General features: G+C 51.8%; 1 protein-coding gene across 2 annotated transcripts in view; it reads left to right on the forward strand.

Moving 5' to 3' along the window:
- Nucleotides 1-15497, forward strand: part of LOC142245712 (uncharacterized) — a 61330-nt gene that overhangs the window by 15827 nt on the left and 30006 nt on the right. The window lies entirely within an intron of this gene.

The following is a 15497-nucleotide window of genomic DNA, read 5'->3' on the forward strand; positions in this document are numbered from 1 at the left end:
ATGGTCTTTGTCACAAACCACCGGGGGGGTCACTCAGAAATCCCCCGCGCTGGCTACCAGTACGTCACAATCGGGGGGGTAACAAGTGGGGGTCACCCCTCCTTTATACCTCCCGACCGACAGACAGAGCACGTGATGCGCTCTCTAGCGCCCCTCTTATAGTCAGGCCAATTATGGAATTGCCCGACAATAAGCAAGGAGGCCGCTATACTACTTATGCCGATTATTGAAGGGTCCCCGGTGAGAGTAGGGTATATATTCCCCCGACCTCCGCGGGCGGAATATATAAAATCTCCCCGAATCTCACTGGCCTCCCCACAATAATCCTTGGCACAAACTCGCTGCCACCAACCGCTTCACGGTAACTATTAGCCGAACACACAGACGTGGGATTCAAGATCGAGATAACAGAACAGCCCAAGATTAATTATATAATTTAATCAGCCTAAAGCACACTAGAAACTACAATATATACAATAGGGAATCTACAGAATATACATATGTCAGAGTACAGTTACAGATAAAGCATGGTTTACAAACAGGTATGCAATTCAATCAGTTACCTTGTGCGTCTGGCCACAGGGGGGTGCTGTAGACCAGGTTTCTAGGAACTCCCACAGATGTTTCCTGCACGTGACCCCCAGCGAAAGAACACTGGAAAATGGCCGAAGTAGGGTTATCAACCTGGGCAAATCCAGGTCCCCTCCTACCTTAGTGACCTCAGAGGGAGCACTGCTCCACCCCTGGCTGGAGTTATGGACAAAATCCACAACATGGAATATGGCCATAACTTGGCCTGGGAGCGTCGTAGGCGGACGCCGACGCTCTCATTGTGACAGCTATGAATTTAGCTACGGAACGAGAGGACTCATGACTTGTCTACTAGTTCCCCATTGGCTGATATCACGCCTGGGGTATTTCCCCAGGTCCTGCTCCCATAAAAAGGGTGTGCCAGCATCGTCCGCATGCGGAGACACCATTTTTATGGTTGCCATATTTATCGGAAATATGGCTTGCGAGATATGAACCATTTTTTACTGGAGTCGTTCTGTCTGGATACTTCCATAGCCTTGCTAATTAGATAGCAGCCCCTACTACAGGGTCACGGCAGGGAGTCATCCTGTGTCCATTGTTCCCACGTCACCTAATCTCCATATCACAGGAGATGGCTGGGATGTGACACCTTCACAGATGCTGGACCTCTGAGAACAAGAAGGGAGGGGGCACTGCCATGGAGTGATGAGAGATTATGACTGGAAGTCATAATTCATCTTCATATCCCGGGATTTGCCTCACACCTCCCCCCTTTTGAGGGCGCTAGGGGGCAGCACACTCCGGTGTTCCCCCGTGCGCCCGTCCGCGACCTCTCCTTGTCGGGACAGCCCGTCTGCGTTACCGTGGTCACGGCCCCTTTTGTGGCGAATGGTGAAGTTGTATTGCTGGAGCGCAAGGCTCCATCGCAACAATCGCCCATTCGTCCCAGAGACGGTGTGCAACCAGCTGAGGGGATTGTGGTCCGTCTCCACGATGAAGTGGCGCCCGTATAGATAGGGTTGCAGACGCTGCAGGGCCCACACTATGGCCAGGCACTCCTTCTCCATCGTGGAATAGGCCACTTCCCTTGGTAACAGCTTCCTGCTCAGGTACAAGACTGGGTGCTCTTGGCTCGCAGAGTCCACCTGGCTGAGTACCGCACCGAGGCCGAAGTCACTGGCGTCGGTCTGTACTACAAACGGCCGCGTGAAGTCGGCTGCCTGTAGCACGGGCGGGCTGGACAGGGCGTCCTTTAGGGCCCGGAAGGCTGTCTCGCAGTCCACTGTCCAATCGACTGCAGAGGGCAGCTTCTTCTTGGTGAGGTCCGTCAAGGGCTTTGCCAGGCTACTATAGCATGGAACAAACCTCCTATAGTACCTAGCGGTCCCCAAGAAGGACATCACCTGCTTCTTGGTCCTGGGGGTGGGCCAGGATGCGATGGCTTCCACTTTCTCAGGCTCGGGCTTCAGTGTTCTCCCGCCTACCCGGTGACCGAGGTACTGGACCTCGCTCATGGCCAGCTGACACTTTCCCGGCTTGATGGTCAAACCTGCCCGGTGGATCCGCCTGAGCACCTGTGCTAGATGCTCTAGGTGGTCCTCCCAGGTGGGACTGAAGACGGCAATGTCATCTAGGTACGCGGCCGCGTACCCTTCAAGTCCCTTGAGCAGGGTGTTGACCATCCGCTGGAAAGTGGCAGGGGCATTCCTCATCCCGAATGGCATCACCGTGGACTCGTACAGTCCAAATGGGGTAATAAAGGCAGAGCGTTCCCTGGCCTTGCGAGTCAGGGGGATCTGCCAATATCCCCGGCTCAGATCCATGATGGTCAGGTACTGAGCCCCGGCCAACTGATCGAGCAGGTCATCGATGCGTGGCATTGGGTACGCATCGGCGACCGTGACAGCATTGAGCCCCCTGTAGTCCACGCAGAACCGAGTGGTTCGGTCCGTCTTAGGGACGAGGACTACAGGCGAGGCCCAAGCGCTGTTGGATGCCTGGATCACCCCCAGCTTCAGCATCTCGTCAATCTCCTGGCGCATGTGTTGCTGCACCTCCAGGGAAACCCGATATGCTGAACGCCGGATCGGGGGATGATCCCCAGTGTCCACGTGATGGACAGCCAAGTCAGTCCTTCCGGGCTGGTTGGTAAACAACCCCCGGAAGGGGTGTAGGGTGGCCCACAGCTGGGACCGTTGGTCCTCCAAGAGCTGGTGGCCAACCTCCACATCCTCAATGGATCCGCCTGCCCTAACCTGGGCTAGCATATCCAAGAGGGTTTCCGCTTCTCCCTCCTCGGGCAGGTTGCACACGGGGAGCGCACATGCCTCCCGCTCATGATGTGCCTTCATCATGTTCACATGGAAGGGCTTCCGCCTTCCACGGGCAGGGTCCAGGGTGACCAGGTACGTCACAGGGTTGAGCTGCTGGTACACGAGGTATGGGCCTTCCCAGGCTGCCTGAAGCTTGTCCTGTGGTACGGGGACCAGTACCCACACCTTTTGACCCACTTGGTAGGTCCTCTCACAAGCGTTCTGGTCGTACCAACGCTTCTGATCGGCCTGGGCTTGAGCCATATTGTCGTGTACCAGTTGCGTCAAGGCCTGCATTTTGTCCCGGAAGCGCATGACATACTCGATAACCGACACTCCAGGGGTGGCCAAATCCCCTTCCCAAGCCTCTTTCACCAGAGCCAGGGGGCCCCGCACACGTCGCCCGTACAGGAGCTCAAACGGTGAGAATCCTGTTGAGGCCTGTGGAACCTCCCGGTAAGCAAATAACAGGTGTGGGAGATACCGCTCCCAGTCACGCCCATGGGAGTCGACCAACATCTTAAGCATCTGCTTTAAGGTGCCATTAAACCGCTCGCACAGGCCATTAGTCTGTGGATGGTACGGGCTGGCCACCAGATGTCGCACCTGGACTTGCTTACAGAGGGCCTCCATCAGCTGGGACATGAATTGGGTCCCCCGGTCAGTGAGCATTTCCTGGGGAAAACCCACTCGGGAGAAAATCTCCAGCAATGCGGTGGCCACCTTGTCAGCCCGAATGGACGACAAGGCCACTGCTTCTGGGTACCGGGTGGCATAGTCCACTACCGTCAGTATGAAGCGTTTCCCGGAGCTGCTGGGGATGGCCAGCGGGCCGACCAGATCCACAGCCACCCTCCTGAAAGGCTCATCGATGATTGGCAGAAATACTAGTGGGGCTTTGGGGTGTGGCCCCGCCTTCCCCACTCTCTGACAGGTTTCACACGAACGGCAGTAGGCAGCCACATCGGCCCCCATTTTTGGCCAGTAGAAATGCTGGTTTAACCTGGCCTTGGTCTTAGCGATCCCTAGGTGTCCGGCCATCGGAATCTCATGTGCGATCCGCAACAACTCCGTCCGGAACGGATAGGGTACCACCAACTGTCGGTCCCTGGGCCACGCCTCCGGTGAACCCTGCTGGACCGTGGCCCGGTACAGCCGTCCTTGGTCCCAGACCACTCGCTCCGGGTCCGAGTCCGAGGGAGGCTGTGCCGCCTGCTCCTTAAGAGCTTTCAGGCTGTCGTCAGCTTCTAACGCTGCCTGAAACCCCTGACTAGATGTGGCCAGAATCGACGAGACTGTCACATCTTCAGTCAGTACCCCGGGACCTGTGTCCTGGCCTCCACCTGACTCGGCTGCCACTTGGTCAGAAGGGGAAGAGCTATCGGACCTCCGGGAGGCCCCTTGGCTTCCAGCACTCCCACTGCGGGTGACAGCGGCCACAGCCGCTGCGACCGTGGGTCGTGCCTGCTCCTCCTCCGTTCCTGACCAAGTCGCCGGTTCAGGCAGACCTACCTGGCTTCCTGACACCCCGGTTGTGGGGGAACCATGCACCGAGATCTTACCTGGGAGCACTTCCGCTCCTGGACCGGCCCCAATCTCACCTGCCTGTTCCCCTCCTGCAGCAACAGAACCCCGCTGTGAAATCTCTGGGGACCCCACATTTGCTGTGGTAGCCCCCACCCCACACACTGGTCCTCCCCCTGCAGCACCCTGCTCTCTGCTTATCCCTGCAGAGGGCAACAGATCCCAGCTCACAGGCTGATTACTTGTAGAGGCATTGTCACACCTTTCTCTGACCCCCTCCCCTGTCACAGCTGCAGCTGAGTGTGTGTCTATGGTGTCTATGCAAGCAGAAATATCAGAGTTCACTCCCTCCTCCCTTACATCATTCATAGATAACACATTAACATTGTTAGGAGTCATGTCAGTACGGGCTGAAGGTTCAGCCCTTGGGGGGGGGCCAAACTGGGAGGTTATCTGCCCCAAATCTGTCCCAAGTAGCACGTTTGCAGGGATCCGATCAGTTACCCCCACCTCCCTCACCCCTCGCCCTGCGCCCCAGTCCACATAAATGTCAGCAACAGGCAGCGCCGGGTCAATGCCTCCAATCCCGGAGACAGCGAGGGTTTTTCCCGGGATCAAGTCTTGGGGGGACACCATGTCAGGCCGCACCAGAGTCACCTCCGAGGCGCTGTCTCGCAATCCTATGGTCACAGACCGGCCGACGGTGACAGGTTGGAAGCTGTCCAGGGACCTACCACCACCCCCACCCACACAATACACCTTGGGCGGCCCTTGGGACGGAGCCGGGGCCTTGGGACGCTGAGGGCACATGGCCTTGAAGTGTCCAGGTAGGTTGCACTGGTGGCACCGTCTTGGTTCTGCCACGGGCCTGGAGAGGGGAGTTGAGGGGGACACCCCCTGCAGTCTAGGGGCAGGTGGGGCAGTCGCAGAGTTCATCTTACCCCCTCTCCAGGTGCTGCTGGTGGCTGCTCTCCTGGCCTCAGGAGCCCGATTGTTGGTGTAGTCATCGGCCAGGGCAGCTGTAGCCGTGGACCCCTTTGGCTTCTGGTCTCGGATGAACTGGCGGAGATCCTCAGGGCAGTTCCACAAGAGTTGCTCCGTGATGAACAAGTCCAGGATCTCCGGTCCAGTGGAAAGCTGCAGGCCTTGGGTCCAGAGGTCGGCAGCTCGGGCAAGTGCCCGCCGGTGGTCAGCCCAGGAGTCCTTTGGTCCCTTTTGCAGGGTCCGGAACTTCTTGCGGTAGGACTCTGGAGTGAGGTTGTACTGTTGGATCAGGGCCCGCTTGATGGTGTCGTAGCCCTGATCTGCCTCAGCAGGCAAGTCCCCAAGGATATCCAGGGCCTTACCCCTTAGACGGGGGATCAGGTATTTGGCCCACTGATCCTTGTCCAGATGGTGCTGCAAGCAAGTCCGTTCAAAAGCAGTCAGGAAAGAGTCCAAGTCTCCATCCTTCTCCAGCACTGGGAAGTCCTCAACACGGACCTTTGGAAGTTTGGTGTTTTGAAGGTCACATGTGGCTGATGAGGGCCGGAGCTGAGCTAGCTGCAGCTGGTAGTCACGGTCTGCCTGTCGCTCTCGCTCTCGCTCTTCACGCGCTGCCTGCCGCTCCGCAGCCTCACGCGCTGCTTGCCGTTCCGCAGCCTCAGCGTCACGCGCTGCTTGCCGCTCCGCAGCCTCAGCGTCACGCGCTGCCTGTCGCCCACGCTCGGCCATGAGTATCTCGTAGGTATCCCGGTCTCCAGCCATAAGCCTGGCCAAGGCAGCTTGAAGGAGGGCCTCTGCACCTCTCAGGCCGGAGGGATTGGCAAGTGGTGATCTGCGGCACGCTGCAGAGCCAGGTGATTCACTGTCCATTTCAGAGCGGAGGACTGGCATCTGGCTCGTTGAGGACCCTTGGGCGAGCTCCTCCTCATCTTGTCCAGCAGTGCCAGGTTGTGCAATGTCCTCTGCAGAGCTGTTCTCTGGCGTCGGGCTCTTGGAGGGCTCGTGGACAACCTCCTCATCGTCTCTGGCCTGAGCATCGGCCCTTCCTTTGGCTTTGCTCCTGGTGCCATCAGCCATTCTTGCAGACTTTGGTCACTGACACAGAACTGCCACCTGATGCACCCACACACCTTACAGTATCTGCACTCTGACACTCTAGTGTTGAGCTAGTCTGAAGACCCCAGCAGCCACAGCTGCTGCAGGCAGTCTTTAGTGTCTGGGAGTATGGGTCTCACACTCACACACACTATTATCTCGATCCCACCGCTATGCCACCAATATGTCACGAACCACCGGGGGGGTCACTCAGAAATCCCCCGCGCTGGCTACCAGTACGTCACAATCGGGGGGTAACAAGTGGGGGTCACCCCTCCTTTATACCTCCCGACCGACAGACAGAGCACGTGATGCGCTCTCTAGCGCCCCTCTTATAGTCAGGCCAATTATGGAATTGCCCGACAATAAGCAAGGAGGCCGCTATACTACTTATGCCGATTATTGAAGGGTTCCCGGTGAGAGTAGGGTATATATTCCCCCGACCTCCGCGGGCGGAATATATAAAATCTCCCCGAATCTCACTGGCCTCCCCACAATAATCCTTGGCACAAACTCGCTGCCACCAACCGCTTCACGGTAACTATTAGCCGAACACACAGACGTGGGATTCAAGATCGAGATAACAGAACAGCCCAAGATTAATTATATAATTTAATCAGCCTAAAGCACACTAGAAACTACAATATATACAATAGGGAATCTACAGAATATACATATGTCAGAGTACAGTTACAGATAAAGCATGGTTTACAAACAGGTATGCAATTCAATCAGTTACCTTGTGCGTCTGGCCACAGGGGGGCGCTGTAGACCAGGTTTCTAGGAACTCCCACAGATGTTTCCTGCACGTGACCCCCAGCGAAAGAACCCTGGAAAATGGCCGAAGTAGGGTTATCAACCTGGGCAAATCCAGGTCCCCTCCTACCTTAGTGACCTCAGAGGGAGCACTGCTCCACCCCTGGCTGGAGTTATGGACAAAATCCACAACATGGAATATGGCCATAACTTGGCCTGGGAGCGTCGTAGGCGGACGCCGACGCTCTCATTGTGACAGCTATGAATTTAGCTACGGAACGAGAGGACTCATGACTTGTCTACTAGTTCCCCATTGGCTGATATCACGCCTGGGGTATTTCCCCAGGTCCTGCTCCCATAAAAAGGGTGTGCCAGCATCGTCCGCATGCGGAGACACCATTTTTATGGTTGCCATATTTATCGGAAATATGGCTTGCGAGATATGAACCATTTTTTACTGGAGTCGTTCTGTCTGGATACTTCCATAGCCTTGCTAATTAGATAGCAGCCCCTACTACAGGGTCACGGCAGGGAGTCATCCTGTGTCCATTGTTCCCACGTCACCTAATCTCCATATCACAGGAGATGGCTGGGATGTGACACCTTCACAGATGCTGGACCTCTGAGAACAAGAAGGGAGGGGGCACTGCCATGGAGTGATGAGAGATTATGACTGGAAGTCATAATTCATCTTCATATCCCGGGAATTGCCTCACAGTCTTCTTGTCCAGTCTGATTTTCCCTGGTCAGTGTTGGTCATACTTAATCATGCTTAGTCTCCACCAGGCAGTAATAGTCTTCTTTTCCAGTCTGATTTTCCCTGGTCAGTGTTGGTCAGGCTTGGTCTCCACCAGACAGTAATGGTCTTCTTGTCCAGTCTGATTTTCCCTGGTCAGTGTTGGTCATGCGTCTTTAGGCTTGATCTCCGCCAGGCAGTAATGGTCTTCTTGTCCAGTCTGATTTTCCCTGGTCAGTGTTGGTCAGGCTTCGTCTCCACCAGACAGTAATGGTCTTCTTGTCCAGTCTGACTTTCCCTGGTCAGTATTGGTCATGCGTCTTTAGGCTTGATCTCCGCCAGGCAGTAATGGTCTTCTTGTCCAGTCTGATTTTCCCTGGTCAGTGTTGGTGAGGCTTGGTCTCCACAAGACAGTAATGGTCTTCTTGTCCAGTCTGATTTTCCCTGGTCAGTGTTGGTCAAGCTTGGTCTCCACAAGACAGTAATGGTCTTCTTGTCCAGTCTGATTTTCCCTGGTCAGTGTTGGTGAGGCTTGGTCTCCACCAGACAGTAATGGTCTTCTTGTCCAGTCTGATTTTCCCTGGTCAGTGTTGGTGAAGCTTGGTCTCAACCAGACAGTAATGGTCTTCTTGTCCAGTCTGATTTTCCCTGGTCAGTGTTGGTGAAGCTTGGTCTCCACCAGACAGTAATGGTCTTCTTATCCAGTCTGATTTTCCCTGGTCAGTGTTGGTCATGCTTAATCATGCTTGGTCTCCACCAGGCAGTAATGGTCTTCTTGTCCAGTCTGATTTTCCCTGGTCAGTGTTGGTGAGGCTTGGTCTCCACCAGACAGTAATGGTCTTCTTGTCCAGTCTGATTTTCCCTGGTCAGTGTTGGTCATGCTTCTTTAGGCTTGGTCTCCACCAGGCAGTAATGGTCTTCTTGTCCAGTCTGATTTTCCCTGGTCAGGCTTCTTTAGGCTTGGTCTCCACCAGGCAGTAATGGTCTTCTTGTCCAGTCTGATTTTCCCTGGTCAGTGTTGGTCATGCTTCTTTACTCTTGGTCTCCACCAGGCAGTAATGGTCTTCTTGTCCAGTCTGATTTTCCCTGGTCAGTGTTGGTGAGGCTTGGTCTCCACCAGACAGTAATGGTCTTCTTGTCCAGTCTGATTTTCCCTGGTCAGTGTTGGTCATGTGTCTTCAGGCTTGGTCTCCACCAGGCAGTAATGGTCTTCTTGTCCAGTCTGATTTTCCCTGGTCAGTGTTGGTCAAGCTTGGTCTCCACCAGACAGTAATGGTCTTCTTGTCCAGTCTGATTTTCCCTGGTCAGTGTTGGTCATGCATCTGTAGGCTTGGTCTCCACCAAGCAGTAATAGTTTTCTTATTTCGGATTTTCCCTGGTCAGTGTTGGTCAGGCTTGATCTCCCCCAGACAGTAATGGGTCTTCTTGTCCAGTCTGATTTTCCCTGGTCAGTGTTGGTCATGCGTCTTTAGGCTTGGTCTACACCAAGCAGTAATGGTTTTCTTGTCATGTCTGATTTTCCTTGGTCAGTGTTAGTCATGCTTGTTCAGGCTTGGTCTCCACCAGGCAGTAATGGTCTTCTTGTCATGTCTGATTTTCCCTGGTCAGTATTGGTCATGCTTGTTCAGGCTCGATCTCTACCAGGCAGTAATAGTCTTCTTGCCATGTCTGATTTTCCCTGGTCAATATTGGTCAGGCTTGGTCTCCACAAGGCAGTAATGGTCTTCTTGTCCAGTCTGATTTTCCCTGGTCAGTATTGGTCATGCTTGTTCAGGCTTGGTCTCCACCAGGCAGTAATGGTCTTCTTGCCCAGTCTGATTTTCCCTGGTCAGTGTTGGTCATGCGCCTTTAAGCTTGATCTCCGCCAGGCAGTAATGGTCTTCTTGTCCAGTCTGATTTTCCCTGGTCAGTGTTGGTCAGGCTTGGTCTCCACCAGACAGTAATGGTCTTCTTGTCCAGTCTGACTTTCCCTGGTCAGTATTGGTCATGCGTTTTTAGGCTTGATCTCCGCCAGGCAGTAATGGTCTTCTTGTCCAGTCTGATTTTCCCTGGTCAGTGTTGGTGAGGCTTGGTCTCCACCAGACAGTAATGGTCTTCTTGTCCAGTCTGATTTTCCCTGGTCAGTGTTGGTCATGCTTCTTTAGGCTTGGTCTCCACCAGGGAGTAATGGTCTTCTTGTCCAGTCTGACTTTCCCTGGTCAGTGTTGGTCAGGCTTGGTCTCCACAAGACAGTAATGGTCTTCTTGTCCAGTCTGATTTTCCCTGGTCAGTGTTGGTAAGGCTTGGTCTCCACCAGACAGTAATGGTCTTCTTGTCCAGTCTGATTTTCCCTGGTCAGTGTTGGTCAGGCTTGGTCTCCACCAGACAGTAATGGTCTTCTTGTCCAGTCTGATTTTCCCTGGTCAGTGTTGGTCATGCTTAATCATGCTTGGTCTCCACCAGGCAGTAATGGTCTTCTTGTCCAGTCTGATTTTCCCTGGTCAGTGTTGGTGAGGCTTGGTCTCCACCAGACAGTAATGGTCTTCTTGTCCAGTCTGATTTTCCCTGGTCAGTGTTGGTCATGCTTAATCATGCTTGGTCTCCACCAGGCAGTAATTGTCTTCTTGTCCAGTCTTATTTTCCCTGGTCAGTGTTGGTCAGGCGTGCTCTCCACCAGACAGTAATGGTCTTCTTGTCCAGTCTGATTTTCCCTGGTCAGTGTTGGTCATGCTTAATCATGCTTGGTCTCCACCAGGCAGTAATGGTCTTCTTGTCCAGTCTGATTTTCCTTGGTCAGTGTTGGTGAGGCTTGGTCTCCACCAGACAGTAATGGTCTTCTTTTCCAGTCTGATTTTCCCTGGTCAGTGTTGGTCAGGCTTGGTCTCCACAAGACAGTAATGGTCTTCTTGTCCAGTCTGATTTTCCCTGGTCAGTGTTGGTCAGGCTTGGTCTCCACCAGACAGTAATGGTCTTCTTGTCCAGTCTGATTTTCCCTGGTCAGTGTTGGTCAGGCTTGGTCTCCACAAGACAGTAATGGTCTTCTTGTCCAGTCTGATTTTCCCTGGTCAGTGTTGGTCAGGCTTGGTCTCCACCAGACAGTAATGGTCTTCTTGTCCAGTCTGATTTTCCCTGGTCAGTGTTGGTGAGGCTTGTTCTCCACCAGACAGTAATGGTCTTCTTGTCCAGTCTAATTTTCCCTGGTCAGTGTTGGTCATGCTTAATCATGCTTGGTCTCCACCAGGCAGTAATGGTCTTCTTGTCCAGTCTGATTTTCCCTGGTCAGTGTTGGTCAGGCTTGGTCTCCACCAGACAGTAATGGTCTTCTTGTCCAGTCTGATTTTCCCTGGTCAGTGTTGGTCATGCTTAATCATGCTTGGTCTCCACCAGGCAGTAATGGTCTTCTTGTCCAGTCTGATTTTCCCTGGTCAGTGTTGGTCATGCTTCTTTACTCTTGGTCTCCACCAGGCAGTAATGGTCTTCTTTTCCAGTCTGATTTTCCCTGGTCAGTGTTGGTGAGGCTTGGTCTCCATCAGACAGTAATGGCCTTCTTGCCCAGTCTGATTTTCCCTGGTCAGTGTTGGTCAGGCTTGGTCTCCACCAGACAGTAATGGTCTTCTTGTCCAGTCTGATTTTCCCTGGTCAGTGTTGGTCATGCGTCTGTAGGCTTGGTCTACACCAAGCAGTAATGGTTTGCTTGTCATGTCTGATTTTCCTTGTCAGTGTTAGTCATGCTTGTTCAGGCTTGGTCTCCACCAGGCAGTAATGGTCTTCTTGTCATGTCTGATTTTCCCTGGTCAGTATTGGTCATGCTTGTTCAGGCTCGATCTCTACCAGGCAGTAATAGTCTTCTTGTCATGTCTGATTTTCCCTGGTCAATATTGGTCAGGCTTGGTCTCCACGAGGCAGTAATGGTCTTCTTGTCCAGTCTGATTTTCCCTGGTCAGTGTTGGTCATGCTTCTTTAGGCTTGGTCTCCACAAGGGAGTAATGGTCTTCTTGTCCAGTCTGATTTTCCCTGGTCAGTGTTGGTCATGCTTAATCATGCTTGGTCTGCACCAGGCAGTAATGGTCTTCTTGTCCAGTCTGATTTTCCCTGGTCAGTGTTGGTCAGGCTTGGTCTCCACCAGACAGTAATGGTCTTCTTGTCCAGTCTGATTTTCCCTGGTCAGTGTTGGTCATGCTTAATCATGCTTGGTCTCCACCAGGCAGTAATGGTCTTCTTGTCCAGTCTGATTTTCCCTGGTCAGTGTTGGTGAGGCTTGGTCTCCATCAGACAGTAATGGCCTTCTTGCCCAGTCTGATTTTCCCTGGTCAGTGTTGGTCATGTGTCTTTAGGCTTGGTCTCCACCAGGCAGTAATGGTCTTCTTGTCCAGTCTGATCTTCCCTGGTCAGTGTTGGTCAAGCTTGGTCTCCACCAGACAGTAATGGTCTTCTTGTCCAGTCTGATTTTCCCTGGTCAGTGTTGGTCATGCGTCTGTAGGCATGGTCTCCACCAAGCAGTAATAGTTTTCTTGTCATGTCGGATTTTCCCTGGTCAGTGTTGGTCAGGCTTGTTCAGGCTTGGTCTCCACCAGGCAGTAATGGTCTTCTTGTCATGTCTGATTTTCCCTGGTCAGTATTGGTCATGCTTGTTCAGGCTCGATCTCTACCAGGCAGTAATAGTCTTCTTGTCATGTCTGATTTTCCCTGGTCAATATTGGTCAGGCTTGGTCTCCACGAGGCAGTAATGGTCTTCTTGTCCAGTCTGATTTTCCCTGGTCAGTATTGGTCATGCTTGTTCAGGCTTGGTCTCCACCAGGCAGTAATGGTCTTCTTGTCCAGTCTGATTTTCCCTGGTCAGTGTTGGTCAGGCTTGGTCTCCACCAGACAGTAATGGTCTTCTTGTCCAGTCTGACTTTCCCTGGTCAGTATTGGTCATGCGTCTTTAGGCTTGATCTCCGCCAGGCAGTAATGGTCTTCTTGTCCAGTCTGATTTTCCCTGGTCAGTGTTGGTCAGGCTTGGTCTCCACCAGACAGTAATGGTCTTCTTATCCAGTCTGATTTTCCCTGGTTAGTGTTGGTCATGCTTCTTTAGGCTTGGTCTCCACCAGGGAGTAATGGTCTTCTTGTCCAGTCTGATTTTCCCTGGTCAGTGTTGGTCAGGCTTGGTCTCCACAAGACAGTAATGGTCTTCTTGTCCAGTCTGATTTTCCCGGGTCAGTGTTGGTCAGGCTTGGTCTCCACCAGACAGTAATGGTCTTCTTGTCCAGTCTGATTTTCCCTGGTCAGTGTTGGTGAGGCTTGGTCTCCACCAGACAGTAATGGTCTTCTTGTCTAGTCTGATTTTCCCTGGTCAGTGTTGGTCATGCTTAATCATGCTTGGTCTCCACCAGGCAGTAATGGTCTTCTTGTCCAGTCTGATTTTCCCTGGTCAGTGTTGGTCAGGCTTGGTCTCCACCAGACAGTAATGGTCTTCTTTTCCAGTCTGATTTTCCCTGGTCAGTGTTGGTCATGCTTAATCATGCTTGGTCTCCACCAGGCAGTAATGGTCTTCTTGTCCAGTCTGATTTTCCCTGGTCAGTGTTGGTCATGCTTCTATACTCTTGGTCTCCACCAGGCAGTAATGGTCTTTTTGTCCAGTCTGATTTTCCTTGGTCAGTGTTGCTGAGGCTTGGTCTCCATCAGACAGTAATGGCCTTCTTGCCCAATCTGATTTTCCCTGGTCAGTGTTGGTCATGTGTCTTTAGGCTTGGTCTCCACCAGGCAGTAATGGTCTTCTTGTCCAGTCTGATTTTCCCTGGTCAGTGTTGGTCATGCGTCTGTAGGCTTGGTCTCCACCAAGCAGTAATAGTTTTCTTGTCATGTCGGATTTTCCCTGGTCAGTGTTGGTCAGGCTTTATCTCCCCCAGACAGTAATGGGTCTTCTTGTCCAGTCTGATTTTCCCTGGTCAGTGTTGATCATGCGTCTTTAGGCTTGGTCTACACAAAGCAGTAATGGTTTTCTTGTCATGTTTGATTTTCCTTGGTCAGTGTTAGTCATGCTTGTTCAGGCTTGGTCTCCACCAGGCAGTAATGGTCTTCTTGTCCAGTCTGATTTTCCCTGGTCAGTATTGGTCATGCTTGTTCAGGCTTGGTCTCCACCAGGCAGTAATGGTCTTCTTGTCCAGTCTGATTTTCCCTGGTCAGTGTTGGTCATGCTTCTATACTCTTGGTCTCCACCAGGCAGTAATGGTCTTCTTGTCCAGTCTGATTTTCCCTGGTCAGTGTTGGTCATGCTTAATCATGCTTGGTCTCCACCAGGCAGTAATGGTCTTCTTGCCCAGTCTGATTTTCCCTGGTCAATATTGGTCATGCTTGTTCAGGCTTGGTCTCCACCAGGCAGTAATGGTCTTCTTGTCATGTCTGATTTTCCCTGGTCAGTATTGGTCATGCTTGTTCAGGCTTGGTCTCCACCAGGCAGTAATGGTCTTCTTGTCATGTCTGATTTTCCCTGGTCAGTATTGGTCATGCTTGTTCAGGCTCGATCTCTACCAGGCAGTAATAGTCTTCTTGTCATGTCTGATTTTCCCTGGTCAATATTGGTCAGGCTTGTTTAGGCTTGGTCTCCACCAGGCAGTAATGGTCTTCTTGCCCAGTCTGATTTTCCCTGGCCAGTGTTGCTTTGTCTTGTCCACTATTAGTCTATACTTTCCAGTCTTCGTCTTCACTTACTCTTCTCCAGTCTTGATTTTATTTCTTCATTCTTTGTCTTCACTGTCCATTGGTCTTCTCTGCACGATGTTGGATTAACTACCTTAACAAAAAAAACACTAAAATAATATCTTTCTTATATATTCGTTGTTAAAAATATGAAAACATGGTCATTAGAACCTAGACATAGCAAAATGTATGCCAGGTAGTGTGGGGTCAAGAACGCTCAGGTCCAAAGACTACATAACCAAATACAAAGCACAAAATATGTAAGGACACTCACTCTCAGATGAGGTAACATTTTCTGTGGCCTTATATTTTAATGTTGCCTATTGGTCTTATGGTTCTTGCACATGGGCCAGTCACATTGCTTTGCCTCCTATACTCCCTGGTGAAGGTTGCTCCACTTCTTGCCATTTATGACCTATTCTATTGATATTTAATGATTGGATTGGAACATTTATCAAACAGGACATTGTGGTTATTATTTTAGCCATTATTTATTCATTGTATTCAGTAGGGTACGGGCTTCTACCTTACATGAGGGTCCCTTATTCCTCCGGCTCTGGGTTATGTGGTGGCTTTTCATGGTTTGGTGACCACTTTAGTTTGCATTAGGATCGTTCAGGGTCAGTCCACGTTAAGAGGGTGCGCCATATCGTTATTTTAGGGTGCCTTCCCCCGTGGTTAGGAAGGAATATTTTAGGGTAAGAAATGTCTTCCCCATTAGTCCCCCCACCTTAGTTTTTTTATTGATCCTTTGTGCTTTGTATTTGATTATTTAGCTATCTGTAGCATATATCTGAGCGTTCTTGACCCCACACTACATGGCATACCGTACATTTTACTATGTCCAGTTTCTAATGCCCATGTTTTTAACAACTGATACATCATAAAGATACTATGTT

This window comes from Anomaloglossus baeobatrachus, chromosome 7 (assembly GCF_048569485.1).
Source record: "Anomaloglossus baeobatrachus isolate aAnoBae1 chromosome 7, aAnoBae1.hap1, whole genome shotgun sequence".
Classification (NCBI taxonomy): Eukaryota; Metazoa; Chordata; class Amphibia; order Anura; family Aromobatidae; genus Anomaloglossus; species Anomaloglossus baeobatrachus.